This window comes from Onychostoma macrolepis, chromosome 21, assembly GCF_012432095.1.
Source record: "Onychostoma macrolepis isolate SWU-2019 chromosome 21, ASM1243209v1, whole genome shotgun sequence".
Lineage (NCBI taxonomy): Eukaryota > Metazoa > Chordata > Actinopteri > Cypriniformes > Cyprinidae > Onychostoma > Onychostoma macrolepis.
The window spans coordinates 1,686,665-1,706,551 of NC_081175.1; the positions used below are offsets into that span (position 1 = coordinate 1,686,665).

The 19,887-nt window shown below is 41.8% G+C and overlaps 1 protein-coding gene across 3 annotated transcripts in view; it reads left to right on the plus strand.

Annotated features, from left to right (window-relative positions):
* Positions 1-19,887, plus strand: part of stk32a (serine/threonine kinase 32A) — an 83,082-nt gene that overhangs the window by 34,571 nt on the left and 28,624 nt on the right. The window lies entirely within an intron of this gene.

The following is a 19,887-nucleotide window of genomic DNA, read 5'->3' on the forward strand; positions in this document are numbered from 1 at the left end:
ATTTGCGCTGGGGTGTTGGGAAGGTAACATCCTTTGCGTAGCATCTGTCTGAGACATGGCTGCTTGTAGAGGTCTGTATTCCCGCGGCTGATTTCTTGTGACGCGGGATTAAATTCCTGCATAAAACGCGGTTGCGGTCGGTAACTCTGGTGCAATTTGAACGGGAGCGGGCGGTCTAACAATATCCCATTTCCGACGTCTTTTCAGAACAGCATATCTGCGCTTTATTCAAGCACCAGTACAGCCTGCACTCGACTGTTACGCACGTGCTGCACGCATGAACCAGTGCTTTGTTTTATTTGCGAGGTCTGTGTGCAGCATGTGCATAACGATGCTCAGAGCAGGCTAGCCTACCAGTGGGGAATATACGGCCCGCAGACAGAACAGGCAAGTTGTCGATGAGTGACAGAGTAGAATAAAGATGGAGCAAAGTGTGGATGCGCTGTCCTTGAAGAACGCTCAACTCGGTTTTGTTTATATTTCGTTTAGCCTATAATTTTAAATGACAGATGTCGAATTTATTTATTTATTCATTTTTCTTCCGCGACACTTTTCCTAGGCTACTGTGTTTACAGCAAGATGTTAAACGAATTTAGTATTTTGACAAGACGAATAAAATTATAATAAGCCATTTTTGTACAACCTACTTTTTTTATCCCTCTGCGACACTTGTTCCTATTGTGTTGTAAAGGTTAAACGAATTGTATCCTGACAAGACGAATTCAAATAAGGAATACAATTTTTGTACATTTTTATTTTCCTACTGTGTTGGCAGCAAAATGTTAAACGAATTTTGTGTCTTAAGACATTTTGCTGTCAATAAAAGACTCTTGACAAGACAAATAAAATAACAAATACAACTTTGTGCAGACTACACTTTTATTTGTTAGCCTATTTCTCTTTCTTTCAGTAGAGGAAATTTAAATGTGTGATTCTGGAAACGAGATCTAAATTTAGCGGGAACGGTCGGGTCGGGAAGAAAATTATTCAAAGCGGACAGCGGGTGAACAAAGAGTGAATATATCGCGGGAGCGGGTGGGTGCGGGATATAACCTCGCAGGAGCGGGCGGGAGCGGGACTTAAAAAACAGTCCCGCACAGACCTCTAGCTGCTTTTCAACTCTTGTGGCGCCACAGGGTTGTGACAGGGTTCAGGTTGTGGCACTTTCCATGGACCCCTAACGTTGTCATGCCATAACTCGTAGTGACTGACAGATAGTGAACGTCTCGATTACGTACATAACCCTTGTTCCCTGATGGGAACAGAGACGTTATGTCCCCAAGCCACAACCTTGAACCATCTCTGGTTGCCAGGGACACGTTCTCGGCTCCTCAGCTTAAAACCTGAATGAGTGGATGCACCTGTCGCCTCTTTATACCCGTATGCACGGGGAGTGGCTCAGCATGCAAAATCCACATGCCAAATTTCATTGCCGTTTTCTCTTAAAATCAGAGATGACATAATGTCTCCATTCCCTCCATCAGGGAACGAGGGTTACATACGTAACTGAGACGTTTTTTCATGCAATGTTTGATCTAATTTATGTTGATAAATTAGAGGCCTTGGACATTTGCGTGTCAAATATGATACAGTGGGGTTTTTCTGTAGATTTTACACCCCTGTGGGTGATTTTGAGCCCTAAATATTTACAGTAAGACTTAGACACATCATATGTATTGTAAACATTTTTATTTATATATTTAGTACATTAAATGTATCACACATCAGCAGTATATACTTCATTATTTTATCCAGAATATCTGGACTAAATCTCACTTACTGAAGAGCCAAACTTTAAAACCGAGCCCAAATAAACTGTAAATTCTGGATAAATGTGCTGTTCTCTCATCCCAGACAGACGCATGAGAAGAAAGATAATCAGGACAAATGAAAGAGCTCATTGCTGCAGACAGTAATAATTCATCAACAGCCTTATTATGAATTTGAGAAATTCAGGAGATTACTTCATCTCTGTACAGCAGGATATACTTTTCTGTGATGACTATAACCAAGGACTATGCTTTTAATGCATGCAGGTGATATGCTGGTTATAACATGGACATTGTTCACACTTCTCTCAAATCATATTTGTTTTTTTGTTTGTTTAAATCCAGTTTTTAGGATTGGCTGCCCATTCTGTCATGGTCAGATAGTGTAGGCAGAATCAGTTACCACTTATTCGTCAACATGACGGCAGTAGACTTTCTATCCATACAGTGATGGAAGCTGTAATTCATTGTCCAAAATTACATTCTCATTCACTCATTCATTTATTAATTCTTTGAAATTCCCCCAAACATGATTTGAAATCAATCTGAAATCAATTAATGACAGAATTTTCATTTTTGGGTGAACTTTCCCTTTAAACATGTTGATGCCAGTGTTTATATTTACAGCTGAGCAGGTGAAACCTGCGGTTATGGCAAGGGGAGTGTCAGAACGTTAAAGCACTGGGCAAGCTATGGTAACCAATCAGAGCACATTTTGTATTTTGGAAGGAGGGGCTTCATCCAAGACTTCATAAAAGAGCATAATAGGACCCCTTTAAAAACATGAGAAGTTTTTGTGGTAACACTTTAGTTTAGGGACCAGTTCTCACTATGAAATTTGCTTATTAGCATGCGTATTATTAACATATTAGCTGTTTATTAATACTTATAAAGCACATATTCTACATGATCGTATTCCTGATCCTACCTAATACCTAAACTAAACAACTACCTTACTAACTACTAATAAGGAGCAAATTAGGAGTTTATTGAGGCAAAAGTCGATGATTTGTTAATAGCGAGAACTGGACATTAAAATAAAGTGTGACCGTTTTGGTTAATGAAAACATACTCTATTGCACAAGCAAGAGCCTTTAACTACAGCACTGCCACTTGTACTTTTTTTTAATCTACACTAAGTTTAGCCCACTAACTGTTATGTTGTCTTAATAGCAGTATGTTGTAATACAGTATCTCTTATACCACATGAGGAACAGCACATGTGTTTATCAGCCTCCGGTGCATTTCCATTCCTAATGGAAGATCTCCTGTGAGACGGACACCCCTTGTCCCACTGCACTCCTGAGACGAAAACAATACACCCTGTTTTTTGCTCACGGCTACTTGAATTATTAACGCTAGAGTGCTGCTCAATTAACAGATCTTAAGAGATGAGGCTCTTCAAAACAGGATGTGGCAGATGAGTGAGAAAAACCCAAAACATTCACTAACAAATCCATTCTTCATTTGCACTATTCAGATGGGATTTGTTTTCTAAACTGATGTTTGAGTTGCGTTTAGTATTATAGGAAAGTCATGCAAGCTCATGAAAAATTTTACACACTGTACATATTAGATAAATTATATACTTCATATCAGATGAGAACTGAACTTGAACTGAACTGAGCTGAATTTCTTCATAACTGATGAATTCTGCAATTTTTGGTGAATTGAACTGCATCAACATTGAACTGACCTGAGTCATAGTAAAGTTTATATGAAATCCAAATAAAATCAAAACACTAACTGCACATTTTTAGTGCATGCTGACTGGCATTTGCCTTTCACATCCAATTTATCAGTACGGAACAAAACACTAGAAGAGACAAACTGTCAGCAGTTAGTAGTCAGCAGCAGCCCTTTACTATAAAAACATGCCAAAACCACAAACTATTTTATAAATAGATGCCAAAGAAGAATGCAACACTTAAAAATAGTATAAAATATTACTGAGACTGAATTTACTGATAACAGAACAACAGAAGATGCATATAAATCAATCACACAAGTACATTAGTCATAATTATATCAACAGCCTATTTTTACATGCCTGATATTTCTGTGCGAGTTTGCCATATTTCTATATAGTTTTCAGTTTTTTTATAATTTTAAATGGTTTAATTAATAGGTTCTTCATCTCATGTTTTCAATAAAAAAATAAATAAATAACATGGTTTGCCATCTTAAACTTACCTGAATAGTCATGAGATAAAAAAATTTTTTTTTTAAAAATGCATAAAACAGGTGTGCATAGATATTGTATGCCATCCCTACAATTTGTATTTTTTATGCAAACCCTGGTTTGTACAGGCTATAGTTATTGTATGCAATGTTTATTGGCTTTGTTGTACAATAAATAAACAGTCAAAAATGCATCATTTTAAAATAATGCAGCATTAATCCTCAAAACAAACCTCAAACATTTGAGAGTATCATAAGTGAAAAGCTGCATTAAGATGCCTCATGTTGTAAGGTCTGTTTTGGGTTCTGTTTCATGTTCTTGTTTTCATGTCTTTTATTTTGAAGTTTAGTCACGGTTCCTGCTTGTTTCATGCTTCCCTTTCCCTCATATCGCCATGCTATTGGTTCCCTTGTACATTGAGTCATGTTCTCATTGGTTGCTTTAGTCATGTGTCTTGTCTCTCATTGGTTTGTTCATGTCATGTGAGTCTCATTGTTTGTTATAAGTAGCCATGTCGTCGCCTTTGTTCCTGGTCGTGTATTAATGTTGTAACCTGCTGTTGGTGAGTCTAGTCCGTTCATGCCATGCCAAGTCTGTCTCTGGTCAAGTCTGTTTCAAGTCTGTTCAAGTCAAGTCATGTCTGCTACCCCAGGGCCTGCTCACGTCATGCTGGCTACTCAAGACATTATTCAAAATATGGATGCCACTCCGTTGCAAGATGGCCACCACTCAAGAGTCTCTTCAGAAAATGGCCGCCGTTCTAGAGTCTCTTCACGTCTCAGCTGATCTTCCAGAGCCTCGTCACGTCACGTCACGTCACAGCTGATCGTCCAGAGTCCTGTCAAATCTCGTCTATTCATCCAGAGTCCTGTCACTCCCTGTCTGTTGTACCCAGATATTCAAGGTCAGTCCCTCGGTATCCCAGTCTGGTATCCAGTGTGAGGGATACACCACTGGTGTCTGCACGCACAGCTGGTATCCCCAAACCTAATCACTCTAGTCCTCCTGCTCAGGAACTCATTCCCCTGTCTGCAGCACTTCCCGTGTGGGGGGTTGCTTTATGGTGTATCTGGGCCGCGTACACCACCGCCGATTTGCTAGAGGTGGCGGCGCCAGCTACAACATCTCCAGAGGTAGCGGCTTATGCTGCGGAACCTCTCGAGGTAGCGGTGCCCGCTGCTGTGCTCCCAGAGGCCATGGTGTCTACTGCAGTCTCTTCAGAGGTGGCAGCACAGGCTGCAGAACCTCCCGAGACGGCGGTACTTACCTCAGTTCCTTGTGCGGTGGTAGCGCCCAGAGACGGTTTCCGTGAACTGTTTGTTCCGGCCGAGGAGGCCAATAATGAACTTTCGTCTGCTCATGTCACGGCCTATGAACTATTGTCCTGTCCTGAACTGGCCACGGAGGCCATCTATGAACTCTCGTCCTGTTTCAACATGGCCACAGAGGCCATTCATGAACTCACTGTCTGTCCTGTCACGGCCACGGAGGCCGCTCATGAATTCACTGTCTGTCCTGTCACGGCCACGGAGGCCGTCCATGAATTGCCTGCTCCATCATGGCCCCCTGCTCTGCCTGCTTCGCCATGGCTCCCTGTTCCCCTTCATGGGCCTGGCCCTCCATCCCTCCCCCAGTTCCACCTCCACTCCACTACCCTCCTGGACTTGTCTGTTTTGGGTTTAGGCGTCTGGAGCTGCCTTTTTTGAGGGGGGAATATGTAAGGTCTGTTTTAGGTTCTGTTTCATGTTCTTGTTTTCATGTCTTTTATTTTGAAGTTTATTCACGGTTCCTGGTTGTTTCATGCTTCCCTTTCCCTCATGTATTCATGCTATTGGCTCCCTCATTGGTTGCTTTAGTCATGAGTCTTGTCTCTCATTGGTTTGTTCATGTCATGCGCCTCTCATTGTTTGTTAGCCATGTCGTTGCCTGGTCGTGTATTAATGTTGTAACCTGCTGTTGGTGAGTCTAGTCCGTTCATGCTATGCCAAGTCTGTCTCTGGTCAAGTCTTTTTCAAGTCTGTTCAAGTCAAGTCTGTCTTTGTTTGGATTTTGTTTGTATCTTGGATTTCACATTTATAAATAAACTGCACTTGGGTTCTTCACTACACTCACCTTCAGTGGACTGTATGACAGGTGCTGTTATTAAATCTTTTTTCATCATTATTTACTTGAACTGTTTGGTAATGGATCTTGACTGTCCTCTCACACTGTCACGGTGCACACAGCAGGGAGGAACGAGGAACACGCAGATGAGGATATACTTCAAAATAATAGGCTTTAATGGTGACATCAGGACAGGGCAAGACAAGGCAAGGTTGACACAGACAGGAACACCGGGGAATAACGAGTAGACCAGACGAAAACTAACTAAACAGGCAGGAACTAAATACACATGACAATCACTGATAATAACTAAAACACAGCTGGACAAGACTTAACTAATAAATCACACTTAACAAGGACAGGAACATGACCAAATATGGAAACAAGAGGCGGAACACATGACAGACATGACAGAGGACTGACATTACTCCCCCCTCCCGGAAGGCGCGACCCGCGCCGTAACAGTTCCACCAGGGGGTGGGAACTCTGGAGGCCCCTCAGGACAGACATGGACAGGAACACAGGACGGGGACCTCCAGAGCGGAACAGACAGAGGCCATGGCAGGGCTGGGAGCTCAGGCGGCCATGGCAGATGGTCCTTGTGGGCCCTCACAGGGTCCCTCAGCAACCGCCTCCACTTCCACGACAGGGAGGCAGGCGGCTGGAATGGCCTCCATGGCCACAACAAGAGGAGCCGCCTGCCCCAGACGAGTCTCCATGGACAAGACAAGACAAGGTTTCTTAAAATGTTCCTGTGGGCACGACAAGATGGCCGTCACATGTGGACTTGCTCCACGGGGACCCGGGACTGGACTGGAGTCAGCGGCGGCCGGCGGGCGGGAGCTCCAGGCGGGCTTGAGTCAGTGGCGGCCGGCGGGCTTGCACTCCAGGCAGGCTAGCCATATGCGCTCTAGGTGGGCTTGCCATACGCACTCCCGGCGGGCTTGCCACACTCCAGGCGGGCTAGCCATATGCGCTTCCAGGCGGGATGGACGAGCAGCGACTTCCATGCCGCGGGACAGACAGGAACCAAAATAAAAGACTAAAAAAAACTGAAAACAAAACGTGGTGAAGGGGCGCCGCTTACTGTTGTGGTCTGGTCTTCTGTCACGGTGCACACAGCAGGGAGGAACGAGGAACACGCAGACGAGGATATACTTCAAAATAATAGGCTTTAATGGTGACATCAGGACAGGGCAAGACAAGGCAAGGTTGACACAGACAGGAACACCGGGGAATAACGAGTAGACCAGACGAAAACTAACTAAACAGGCAGGAACTAAATACACATGACAATCACTGATAATAACTAAAACACAGCTGGACAAGACTTAACTAATAAATCACACTTAACAAGGACAGGAACATGACCAAATATGGAAACAAGAGGCGGGAACACATGACACACACGACAGAGGACTGACAGATACAGAGCCAGAGCTGTCAGCTTGAATCAGCTCAGTCTGACACCTGCAGATCAATCTTGAGTTGATGTTAGAGCCATTTGTTTTGCTCTTTGCTTGTGTTTGTTTGAGTGAATTTGTATGAGCTGTTAAGAATATGTCTCTTAACATAAAAAAATATCTTAAGAAAATATCTAATTTTCTTCTGAGGATATGCAACAGTTCCAGCTGAGGCTGATATGTAGTCAAGTTGCATCTCTGCTTTCAGCTTGACCTTTAGTTTCAGCTTAGTGAAAGAATAGTTCGCCAAAGAATGAAATGCTGCTGCTCACTGTATTACTCAATCTCATATTGTTCCATATGTGCATGCTATTATTTTATTGTGAAACACAAAAGGGGAAACAGTTCATTCTCTTAATTTTATTTTTAAAAAAAATTAAATACCATAACAACAATTCATACTATTGTGTGCAATATTCCAAGTCTTATAACGTAGACACAAATTAAAAATCATTATCAAAATTGTCTCAAATTTCATTTATAAATTTCAGTACAGTGTCAATGACATTAAAAGTATTTATATATTTACAAATTTAAACATGAATATTTCAGGGCATCATTTGAGGGTAAGATTATCAGCAAATAACCAACTGGATTTCATTGTGTTCATCACACAAAGCTGTATTTGGCTTCAGAGTTCTTTTGTGTCTTGGTTACATTTATTTCAATGTGTCTTTGTTACAGTGTAATTATACAAACAAATACTACATCGTTTTAATTAACAGGATGTACTGTCACGATTCGGCTACTGCTACTTTGTAGGGAAACAAGGAAGCGATGAGATGGAGAATTCCACAAAAACCATCTTTATTCTCCCAATAAAGAATCACATACAGGTAGATGCACACGTAGCAGGGGGAACAGACGTATAACAGCGGACAGGAAACAAGGGGCAGAACACACTATAAATAGACAGAATTAACGAGGGGAAAACAAGACACACCTGAAAAAATCAAACACGGCAGGGACTAAATTAACTAATAAAAGACAGGAACAGGAAAATAACCAAATATGGGCACAAGAGGGAGGGAAGACTCGGGCACCATGGCAGATAAGGGGACTCGGGGCGCCATGGCGGGACCGCCTCCGAGGCCGTGGCCCCAGCACTGGACTCTGGTCAGGGGCTGGCAGGCTTGAGTGAGCTGCGGACGGAGGCAGGCTTGGAAGAGCCGCAGACTGCGGCGTTGAATTCCCTGCGGATGGCGGGCTTGAGAGAGCCGTGGATGGCTGTGGGCTTGAGCGAGCCATGGAAGGCGGGCTTGAGAGAGCCGCAGACGGCTGCGTTGATTTCCCCGTGGACAGCGGGCTTGAGAGAGCTGCGGACAGTGGCCTGGATTTAGCCACGGATAGCAGGCTTGAGAGAGCTGTGGACGGCGGCCTGGATTTTGCCAAAGACGGCGGGCTTGAGTGACGAGCTGTCGGCGGGACTGACGGCAGGCTGGCTCTGGCTCGGGCCTGTACACTTCGTAGGTCCATGGGGCGATGGTAATTGGCCGCGTCGTCCAGCGCCATCCCTACGGCAAGCCCGCAGAATTCCCCAGCGTACTCATAGAAGGGAAGATCTCTGCGGGCTAGGGCGGCAAATCGTACGGCTTCCATGTTGAACATGGGTAAAAATATTAAAAATAACCCAATAAAATGACCCAACAAGCTGAACCTAACATTTTTTTAGAGTGTAACACTTCAGTTTAGGGACCAGTCCTCACTATTAACTAGTTGCTTTTTAGCATGCCTATTATTAACAAATTGGCTGTTTATTAGTATTTATAAAGCACATATTCTGCATGACCATATTCTACAACACTAATCCTACCCAATACCTAAACTTCACAACTACCTTACCAACTATTAATAAGGAGCAAATTAGGAGTTTATTGAGGCAAAAGTGGTAGTTAATGGTTTGTTAATGGCGAGAATTGGACCTTAAAATAAAGTGATTTTTAAAATGTAATTATTTTGATTTTTTACTATGCAAACTGAATAAAATGAAATTCTGAAATATCATCAGATTACATTACAATTAGCAGAAAGACTCTATAAGCAGGCTTTGAAAACATTGGATAAGAGGTCAATTTTATATTATCATTGTAAAATTGTAACTAAATATGATATTTTAAACTGAGAAAACAGGATTATGCTTGCACATATTTTACTGTATATTAAAATACAGTAAAATGTATGGGGTTATGGCCCCACCTCCACGTAATAGGTTCATTAAACAAAACCATAATTCATCATAATTCAAAACATAAGCAGACTCATGTTCTGTCTGCATATGTTTTGGAGTAATTTTGTTGTGTTTGTGTCAATATGCTTCTGTTAATGTTTACTGGCATGTGCCTTTACAGGATTTTTTAATGTTTAATGCACCATATGGTCTTATCCTTTACTAATTATAGGCATATACTTTGTACCATCAACCTGCCAGGGACTGCAGATGAAAATTAGTCTGTATAGCCAAATCTGGCACATTTTCATAACTGGCTGAGTGCTTGTGTCAGTTAATGTGCATTGTCCCTTTTAGAATAAAGAATAAAAAGATGGCAGAGGTTGTGAGCTCAGGTCCGTAAATGCAAAAACTCTGAAACTGTATAGCAACGAGTATATGTGTATGGCAGCGAGAAAAGCACAGAAAATATGGCAAATAAACTGTCTTGTAGTTTATACAGTTAAACGAAATTGAGTTAAATGAGCATCTTTGAATAAATACTGAATGACTTAGGTTTGAAAAAAAAATGCTACTTTCTTTATTATTATTATAATTTGTATCTACCAAGGAAAGTTACCCCACTATGGCCAAAGCACACCAAAATCACCACTCCAATAAATGTATTGATTAATTTTCTTTATTTTCCACAAATATTCCTGTCAAGAGCACCACAAATGAATAGGCAAAGTTGTTTTAAGTCAAGTCTTTATTTTAAGGTCCAATTCTCACAATTAACTAACTATTAACTATGACTTTTGCCTTAATAAACTCCTAATTAGCTGCTTAATGATAGATAGATAGATAGATAGATAGATAGATAGATAGATAGATAGATAGATAGATAGATAGATAGATAGATAGCTGTTACATTTAGGTATGGGGTAGAGATTAAGAGATCTAAAATATGATCGTGAAGAATAAGACATTAATTTGTGCTTTATACGTACTAATAAACAGCCAATATGCAATATATAGAGTTAATAGTGAAAATATTGGTTGGATATTCTAATCATGGAGTTGGTTTTATTGGACAAAAGGCCAGTAAAGGGTAACACATGTCCAGCTTAGTCCAGTTAAGCTGAAAATCAGCCATCTCCCTTCATCAAACAGCACTAGCAAACATTGTGCCGCCCACAAAGGGTTTATTGAAGAGCTTGTGTGTCGGTCTCCAGCTGTCCCTCTGTTCCTGAGTATCTCAGCAGGGATCCGGTGACCAGGAGCCGGCTCACTTACAGCCCTCATCATGATATGTGATGTAATGAGGCCATTAGATCCTGCTAATAGGTTGTTGGAGCAGTCAAGCGAAAGAAAAGGCGGTGGATGGGTTTGGGTGGTCAGATAACACTGCCACTGAGTTCTGAGAAAGACCAGGTGTGTGAGGTGTGGAGGAAGAACTCATGCTGACATCCCACATCACTTTTATAACAGGTGGATCAACTCCAAGTGGTTTTAGATATAATTGACAAGTAATGAGTATTACAGTCATCAAGTCACTGAACTCAAAACACCTTAATAATGGTACGGGATGGCACAACTATTGACAGATGTTGCTTAAAGTTTGCCAGATCTTCTATTTCACATAGAAAAGTTACTGATATTTCAATATTTGATATTGTATGCCTCATTTTGGCAGCTTCTCAATGTAAAGAAGGGGTCCTATTATGGCTGGACGATATGGCCAAAATTTATATCACGATATATTTCTTAATTTCAGTTGATACAATATAATACCGATACAGATATGAATAATACTACAAAAGCCTCAGAAAACTGCCAAGAATGCCCACAATGGATGTCTGTACCTACAAACTTCTGAAAAATGAATTTGTCAATTCAATGAAACCTTCTCTTATGAAACTATATTATACTGTATTTTACAAATAAAAACAGTACAAATAAATCAATATTCAACTTTTATTTGTATTTAGCCTTCATACAAACAAGAAATGTGAAATCACTGTCAAATAAACATAAGATGCTCAGACTCACCATATTAATATTAATATCTTTAACTTCAAACTATAACATAGGCTGATTATTTTTATAGATTGAAACAAAAGTACTTCAGCAAATATAAAGAATATGAAAAGTGCTCAGAGTTGCTGCAGAAAACAGAAAAAAGAGTGAGCAACAACAAAACCACGTTGCTGGAGGGCCTTATTGAAAATGCAAATCCATTCTCTGCCAGCAGGAGGCGCTTTTGGAGCGGCAGAAACAGCGTTTTCCCTGGTAATGGCTATAAACAAAGCAGCGCTGCGCTCATAAACACTACTTTATCAAACAAAATGAAAATGCCTGAAGACAGTCGGACACCCGCGCCGCGTTTTGATTTTGAAACGTGCAGGGCTCGTGTTTATTCATCAAAGTTGTGGTAGATAAATCAATTAATGGGAAACACTGAAATTTACATGTTGATTTACTTTTATAACTAACTTCTAGTGGGCTACAGAGTGCAGCTGCTGGGTTCCGAAAGTGAAACCAATTATAATTCATTTAATTTAATTTCATTTCATTTCATTTTAACTTATTTCAAAAAAATAATCACATGTAACAGTAGTGGAAAAACTACATTAGCATTTTTAAAAGTAAAAATACATATTAAAAACTTTCAAGCTACACTGTAACAAAAAATCTGTAAAATAAGACCTGCATTTTGAATTTTTAACTTCATTGCGTTGTGTTTTAGGGTTAAAGGAAATGTCTGTAAAATTACTGGATAATATTGTGCCTGAAAATTGCCAGTACACTTTCTTTCTTTCTTTCTTTCTTTCTTTCTTTCTGTCATTTATTTGGAATACATATACATATATATATATACATATGTATGCCTGAAGACAGTCGGACACCCGCGCCGCGTTTTGATTTTGAAACGTGCAGGGCTCGTGTTTATTCATCAAAGTTGTGGTAGATAAATCAATTAATGGGAAACACTGATAATGTATATCGAAATATCGGAAATGTGTTTAAATATCATATCACCGTTATTGAAAAATATATATATTGCGATATATTGTGATAATGAATTATTGTCCAGTCCTAGGTCCTATTATGCTTTTTCAGTTTTTCAACTTTAGTGTGTAATGTTGCTGTTTGAGCATAAAAAAGATCTGCAAGGTTACAATGCTCAAAGTCCACTTTTAAAAGAAGATATTTAACAGAAAACACTTTTCAAGAATTACAACAAACAGCTCGTTCAGACTACAACATGCTTGTGAAGTCACAATGTCACTCATTTAAATAATTACCGCCCAATTCGAGCTGGCGATCTCTGCACCATGAAGTGAAGAGTATCCACTTCAGGGCGTACAGTTTTCTCATAGAGGGAGCTCTGGATTGGAGGATGGTCTCAACAACCTCGGTTGAGAGACCGGAAGCTATGAGCTGTGCCCCCTCATGGGCCACACCCACAACTTCCATAACTCTGCCTGTGAGAGGAGATCCTTCCTGACGGGGATCTCCCATGGAGAGCCGTCGAGGAGGGAAATCAGGTCCGAGAACCATACTCGGCCCGGCCAGAACGGGGCTACTAGCAAGAGCCGGACCCCATCACGGCGCACTCTCTCCAGAACTCCGGGGAGTAGAGCAATCAGGGGAAAGGCGTACAGACGAAGCCTCGGCCACGTCTGTACCATGGCATCCAGCCCCAGTGGAGCTAGATGAACTAGAGAGTACCAGAGGGGACATTGCGCTGTCTCCTGAGTAGCGAAGAGGTCCACCTGAGCCTGGCCAAACACTCTCCAGATCCATTCCCCGGGCCACAGCCCCTGTCTCGACAGGATGTCTGCTCCCACATTGAGATGCCCAGGGATGTAAACTGCCCTCAGTGAGAGGAGTTTGCCCTGGGACCACACAAGGATCTGGTGCGCCAGCCTGTACAGGGGGCCAGGAGACTGGAAGTATTAAAAAAATATAGCCCGCAAATGGTCTGTGCGCTGATTTCCAGCTACAAAAACAAAAACAGATTATGCAGGAGGGAGATGCAGGGAACAGGGATTGTGTTCTGCAAAGAGTGGTAAATAATAATTTTGCAGTAACTGTTATGCTGATGTTGCGGCTGGTCAAGCGTTTGTGCTTGTTTCTGTATGATATAATTGTACATATTAAAATACTGATATGGTCTATAACTCCTCACCGAACTTCCCTCTGCCCTGTATCTTTGTCTCTCATTGGCTGAAGGTCATCGTGATGTAGTTTTCAGTCAGAAATCATTGCACACAGCGTGATTGTGAATCGCCGACAGCTCCAGATATTTAGCATGCCAAATATTTCACAGGCGTCTGCGACGTGTCGGCGATTCTCTCTGATCGCCTCTTTGGTAATTCACACTGCGCGATTGTCACTCGCGTGAACGAGCTCCGATTTGCCTCCGATGTTGGGCATTTGTCGGCGATTTATCAAAACCTGTCGGCGAGTGAAAAATCGGGCTAAAATCGTGCAGTGTGAACTCGGCATAAGGGAACCAGTAGCTCGAGACTGGTGTCTGGTGTAATCGGGGCCCTGGAACAGTACCCCGGCAGGGAACGACCAAACTAGCTGCTCCAGAGACCCCCGAAGGGGTGGCGAGCATCTCAGCTCCGCTACGTCTCCGGGCGGAAAGAACTGAGACATATGCTCGCTGGAGACCGCTGCGCCCTGGAACACCGTACGTGGCAGGGTTGGCAGACCGATCTCCTGAGGGTACTGGGGCGAGGCGGGTACCGAGTACTGCGGTGATCACCACCCTTCCCCAGCGGGGGCTACCCTCATAAGCCTTGGGCCACTGGCCTCAGGGCTTCTTGGCCGAAGACCTCTTCGCCTGAAGAACGGTCCGCAGATCTGGTTTAGGCTGCGAGGTCTTCGACCGAGAGCCCTTCTTACCGCCCTGGCCCCGATGTTTTCTTTGGGGAGCACGGGCGGCGGCACTCTCTTTCTGAGCTTCCCTGTATGAGGAGCCAGCACGCAGCAGGGGCTGCTCTCGCCCAGCAGATCACAAATCAGCGGTTTTGCGGAGTTCGGTGATATCCTCTGCACTAAATCCCTCGCCCTCATCTAACTCTTTGAGCAGGTCAGCCTGGTACGCCTGCAACACCGCCATGTGTTTTTTTTTTTTTGTGTAGCATTGGCACCATGTGCAATGTTTCTGTTAATTGAGGACAAGAGAAATAAAGAGGATCTGGTAAAATTTATTTTCAGGGGTGTATTTCATACAGTGTGATGAACATATGAACATATGATATGTGTGAGGAACAGACAGAAATTTACATGTTGATTTACTTTTATAACTAACTTCTAGTGGGCTACAGAGTGCAGCTGCTGGGTTCCGAAAGTGAAACCAATTATAATTCATTTAATTTAATTTCATTTCATTTCATTTTAACTTATTTCAAAAAAATAATCACATGTAACAGTAGTGGAAAAACTACATTAGCATTTTTAAAAGTAAAAATACATATTAAAAACTTTCAAGCTACACTGTAACAAAAAATCTGTAAAATAAGACCTGCATTTTGAATTTTTAACTTCATTGCGTTGTGTTTTAGGGTTAAAGGAAATGTCTGTAAAATTACTGGATAATATTGTGCCTGAAAATTGCCAGTACACTTTCTTTCTTTCTTTCTTTCTGTCATTTATTTGGAATACATATACATATATATATATACATATGTATGTGCGTGTGTGTGTGTTTTATTCAAGCAAAAGTCATAGTTAATAGTTAGTTAATTGTGAAACTTGGTCCTTAAAATAAAGTGTGACAGAATACATTCAAGAGATTGTTGATTTTGTTATAATAGCAAATTACAGCTCCCACCAGTAAATTACCATCGCAGTTAAAGATAGGAGGAAAATGAACTAAATTAAAACCAAACAAAGACAGCACTTGTATTACCTGTGATAAAATTACATATTCAATAGTTAAATCATCATGTTTATTTTTGGATTAATTCTCCAGCTTGGCCTGGTTTGCACTGCAAAACTGTAAACGGACTCATTTTAAATAAATAATAACATAGTAATTGCCCATTGGATGAAAAGCACATATAACAGGCTGGAGGCAGGTTGCCTTGACACCTGTTGCCCAGGAAACCATCCAGCAGCTGCCATGACGAGCAGCATCTTTGGGTGTAATGTGTGCTGCTGATATGCAGTAGCTCTGTGCAAATGTCAACTCATTAAACTCAACACGCTTGACCTTTCTCACCTGAGCTCACCTGTTTGTGGAGAAAACCTGTGAACTGTCAATAGCATCTCCTTGCTTTAATATGCAATGTTGACGTTAATTGGTCTATAGATTCCAATTTAGTGGAAAATTAATGAGTAGAAACATCTTTCTGGTTTGTTTATTTTAAATGTTATCATTCAGCCAGCTCTGTTTCAAAAATCTAGTGAGCTTTCTAGCTGTCTACAGCGGTGGCCAAAATTATATGAACACTAGCATTTTCAGCAGCTAAAAAAATGGTTTTAAGTCAGTTATTTCTATCTTTTGCTGTAGTGTGTCAGTAGGAAATATCAGTTTATATTTCAAAACATTCATTTAGCCATTAATTGTAATAATCCAGTGAGATTTCTGTGCTCCACACAGAGATCTGATCTGATCATCATCCAGTCTGTCTGGAATGACATGAAGAAACAGAACAAACTGAGACAGACTAAATCCAGAAGAACTGTGGCAACGGCTCAAGATGCTTCAAGAAACTTGCCTGCAAAGCTACAGTACTGTTAAAAGTTTTAGGCACTTGTGTAAAAATGCTGTGAAATGGAGGATGCTGTCAAAAATAATGTCATAAATAGATCTTTATCAATTAACTTCTATTAACTAAATTAAATCAACATTTGGTGTGAGCATACTTTGTGTTTAAAGCAGCTTTTGTCCTCAGTGCACTTGAGCAGAGTTTGTAGGTAGCTTTCTTGAAGCGTCTTGAGACATTGCCACAGTTCTTCTGGATTTAGTCTGTCTCAGTTTGTTCTGTTTCTTCATGTCATTCCAGACAGACTGGATGATGATCAGATCAAAAATCTCACTGGATTATTACAATGAATGGCAAAATGAATGTTTGGAAATGTAAACTGATATTTCCTACTGACGCACTACAACAAAAGATAGAAATAACTGACTTCAAACCATTTTTAGCTGCTGAAAATACTAGTGTTTTTGGCCACCACTGTACATAAGGGATGTTATGTTCAAGTTAACATCAAGTGATGATTTTAGACAATGCTGTCAGTATGGACTGTTTTGCTCTATTTCGACAATCATTGCACCTCTGATCAACGCAGTGATGTTTAGTTCCTGAATGATTCAACATTTTTTGAATGAATCGAATGAGTCAATACGCCACTCAAAGACAGTGGCTAAATTCAAAACTACTAATTAATACTACTAATAAATTTACTACTCTTACCATTTTTAGTTTACCTTTTCATGACAGAAATAGTGAGAGTAGTATTCGAGTACTGCGGTCCTGAATGAATTGGTCCTTTCAAACGAATCAGTTGAATTAGTGAGTGAATCAATGACTCACTCATTAAGACAATGACTTGGTTTTAGTTTCATATTTAAAGTAGCATTTCATAGTTTTATGTTCATTCTATTTTATATTTAAAACGCTAATATCATAACATTTATGAAATTGTAACTGCCGTGTAAATGCATTCATGGCATCTTGGAGCTGCATTAAACAGTCTGTAAGTGCATTTAAATTCCACTTCGGATACAGCATCTGCAGTGCAAAGATGGATTTTGTTGATTGATTTAATTTGATATCAGCCCTATAGTACCTTTTTATTCTAATTGCATTCATTGAATAAATACATGAAAGATGCATACATTTAATAAGGTTAGAAAATGTGCTCTTATAAAAAGGTAAAAAAAAAAAAAAGTCCCCTGGAAAATATCATACCTAATGGAAATATTTGTTCTCACTGGTTTAGCTTAACTATAACTTACTGAAACTAGCATATATATCTAAGTGGAAGTGAAACAGAGTGACAGAAGCGTGAGGCGTGTGGATCCACGTGCAAGCTCTTATTTGACAGACGTGGTCAACAAACAGGCAGGGTCAAACACTAGCAAACAGGTATGGCACGGGCAAAACAAGAATATTCCTAGGGCTGGCGTAGGTCATCGATCAGTGAACAGAATCCAGAGGGCTTGACAAGCGTAATCCAGAAACACGAGCAATATTCCAGACAGAGTCAGAGCAGCGAGACAAGGGCTAATCTGAGGTACACAGGCAGAAATCAGGAAACAAGAATCAAGGCAATACGAAAAGACTAGACTAAACTAGAACAAGACTCCGTAAGGCAGCTATCACTAGGAGAGTGCTAAACTCTAGACAATACTCTGCAATCTGAAAAGGATCTGAGTGAATATTAGAGTGTTTAATAGCTCTCAGGTGAGCGTGTGATTGGTGACAGCTGTGTGATCAGTGCATTCAGCCGTGTATGTGCAATCAGTGCAATGGATGATGGGAAGTGTAGTCTGGAATGACATGTAACAGTCGGTGTGGTGTAAGAGTCAATATGAAGGAAGGGCGACCTCTGATGGTGAGTGGACGGAAGACCATAAACCAGATTCGTGACAGAGCCCATCCCCCCACGGCAGAGCAGACGGAGCAGGAGCCCACAAGTGCGGAGCAGACAGGGCAGAATGCCACCACGACAGAGCAGGAACCCTTAGTAGAGACTGGGACCTAGGGAAAACTGAGACACAAGAAACAGAGAGAGCATGTACCGACTCAAGGACCGAGGCAGGGAACATAGGAAGTCCATCAATATTTTCCCTGGTGGCAACTGAGTGGGCAGACAGTCCATAAGCAAACTCCCTGATCAAAACTGGACAGGCAGACAATTCATAAACAGATTTGACTGCAGAATTCAAACCAACAGACAGTTCACAATTGGATGCATTGACAGGTACTGGATTGGCTGCCAGTTCAGGGAGTGAAGTTGGATAAACAGACTGATCAGAATCAGGTCCTCTGACAGTAACTGGACTAGCAGACAGTTCATAAATAAGTGCTTTGGCTGGAAAGGGACTGGTAAATAGTTCACAATCAAAGGCATTGACAGAGGTTGAAGCAGACAGTTCAGTAACAGAAACTGGCAAGACAGACAATTCAAAAACTGATTCATAGGTTGATCCTGGACAGCCTGACAATTCCTGATCAAACAGATTGACAGAAAGGGGAAAGACAGTTCAAAATCAGCATCTAGACAGACCGATCACAATCAGCTTCCAAGACTGATTCAGAACAAGACAAGAGTTGGGAGATGGCCACATTGGCCGGTTCAGAGCAAGGCAAGAGTTCACAGGCTGCCTTCATAGCCGTGACAGGACGAGGATTCATACGCGGCCTCCATAGCAGTGACAGGACAGGACGAGGGTTCATAGGCAGCCTCCATAGCCGTGACAGGACGAGGGTTCATGAGTGGCTACTACGAACACCTCCGGAGGTTCTGCAGTGGTTGCCGCAACTTCTGGAGGTTCTACAGCAGTAACAGTCTCTTTGACTGCAACACGACAGGCTGAGTGTACATTGCTTGGTGCCACCACCATACAAGGAGCTGAAGCAAGTGCCATCGCTTCGGAGAACAGAGCAGCGAGCGTCACTACCCCAAGAGGTTCTGCAGCATCAGCCCCCACCTCTGGAGACATCACAGTGGACGTCTCCATCTCGGGCAGGTCTGTGGTAGTGTACGCAGCCCAAAGCGATCCCCATCATGGGAAACGCTTCAGACAGGGGAATTAGTTCAGGAACAGAAGGGTTAGAGTGAGTGGGTTTGGGGATACTAGCTGCTCGTGCAGACACCAGCGGTGCATTCTTCACACTGGAAACCAGACTGGGACATCGAAGGACTGACCTTGAATATCCGGGTGCAACAGACAGGGAGAGATAGGACTCTGGATGAACAGACGAGAGGAGACTCTGGACGATCAGTTGTGAGGTGACGAGACTCTTGAATATCAACTTTGACTTGATTCATGACGATCAATAGTGACTTGACTTGACTCAGAAATGGCAGCTGTGACATGACTGGGTGTTGTTGTGACCGCCATCTTGGGAGCACGCTCAGGTGCGACCGTCATTTCACGAGCGGGTTGAATCAACGGAGTAGCGCTCAGTACACTTGAATGTCCCAGAGCTTGCGACTTACTGGGTTCAGCAGCCATCATTACAGGCT